Genomic DNA, 1,777 nt, shown 5'->3' with positions numbered 1-1,777 from the left:
CTCTCTCTCTCTCTCTCTCTCTCTCTCTCTCTCTCTCTCTCTCTCTCTCTCTCTCTCCCCCCCACTCCACTCATGTGAGCCTGTGCCGCTTACATTATCATCAATGGTATTGTGTTGTTTTCATGGATTGAGGGATCACAGCACTGAAGTGAAGTTTACGGCCTCCCATAGAAGCTTATTTTATATTCATCTCGGTCCTTTTCCAATTAGAAGAAGAAGAAAAAAAAATTCCTGCCTTCTGTTTTTGCTTTATTGCATTGCAGAACTGGTTAGTTTCTGTCTTTTGGTGGGGGAAAAAGGAGGTTGAATTTCATGCGACTTCAGCATGAATAATGTAAGACAATATGGCTCCCAGCTGAGCGTGAAGCAAGAAGCCTGCATGTGCTGGAACATTAAATAGTCAGCTCATGAGGGTTTTTGTTTTTATTTATTTTTTGTGCACAATGATCTCTAGTTTCAATCACTTTACATAACAAGCGAAATAAATCTGATGTTTTTCGGCTCCTTCATTCACAAAGTCAGGGCTTTAGCAGTTCTCGTGTGGTTCATAAACTCACAGTGAAGTGGGTGAATGTAATGCACTGCCTAGAAGACATGAAATCATACAGACCTCTCTGCAGAGTTATTATCCTTTTTTTCCCCACTTGCAGCCTCTCTTGTCCTGTTTCCTCTTCTCCCACTCACATTTTCACACAACTGATGTGTGAACCAGCGTGTTTTGGAGAAACAATAGATTTTTGCAGTTTTTCTGGCAAACAAACGCCTGTGTTTCATAAGCTCATCTTGTTAAAGAGAAATATTAAATATAATAATATATTACGCTCTGATGTGTTTAATGTCTGTTCTGCTACGTTATGTTTTTCTGAGCCCCTAGAGGGCAGTGCTGTGGTAAGAAAAGACATTTTAGTTGAACTTGAAAAATGCATTTATTAACAATTATTCTTATTTAGTTGCAATAAAATGTCAATGTAATTAAACTTTAATTAAAATTTGTATATTATTTACACCACTGTAACCATTATTGTGTTGCATCAGTGCATATAAACATAAGCCTGTTTTCATTATACTGGACTGAACAATAAAAAAATGGCTACAAACATTAAATTTTTTGACCTATGTGCAATTAAAAATGTGTGCAATATATCTCAAGTGAAATATTCGTAAGAACATCTRTAATGTGCAATATTACAAGCAATGTAGAAGTATATACTGTAAAAAATCCTATTCTTCATTTCTATATACAGAAACTCGTTGATTTCTCTTTTTTAGATAGTGCACATTTTTGTCTTCATTTGATTTTAACTTGTCTGTTTTATTGTATTGTCTTCTCTCCTAAAGTTATTTTAGTGTGTGTAAAAAAACAAGCACCTTTGGAGCAGCAAACCCAATTTCATTGTAATGCAAATTATAATGACAATAAAGGCAATTCTGATTCTGATTATAAGATACCTCAAAATAAAGTTTATTTTTATAGAAGTCTATAAGATATTAATACTTTATTGTATGTTTTAAAATGATATTTTTCTTGAATTTAAAGTTAGAAATAAACATTCTAAAATAAACAAGGTTTGTTTGTGAAGTGTTTTCTATTTTGTAATGCATTGCTAATAAATTGTTGCATTTTGTAAAATGTCATGGTTTTGTGTGTTTCGAAAGGCTGGGTTTATTGACATTGTGGTTTTTACTTTTATTACGTGCAAAAATAAAGCATTATGTTTTTTGTGACTGTGGTTGGTGAGAGAGAGAGAGAGAGAGAGAGAGAGAGAGAGAGAGAGAG

The sequence above is a fragment of the Austrofundulus limnaeus genome, unplaced genomic scaffold (assembly GCF_001266775.1).
Source record: "Austrofundulus limnaeus strain Quisiro unplaced genomic scaffold, Austrofundulus_limnaeus-1.0 Scaffold1, whole genome shotgun sequence".
NCBI classification, from domain to species: domain Eukaryota; kingdom Metazoa; phylum Chordata; class Actinopteri; order Cyprinodontiformes; family Rivulidae; genus Austrofundulus; species Austrofundulus limnaeus.
The sequence above is the reverse complement of the archived record's forward strand: the minus strand, read 5'-3'. Positions refer to the sequence as shown.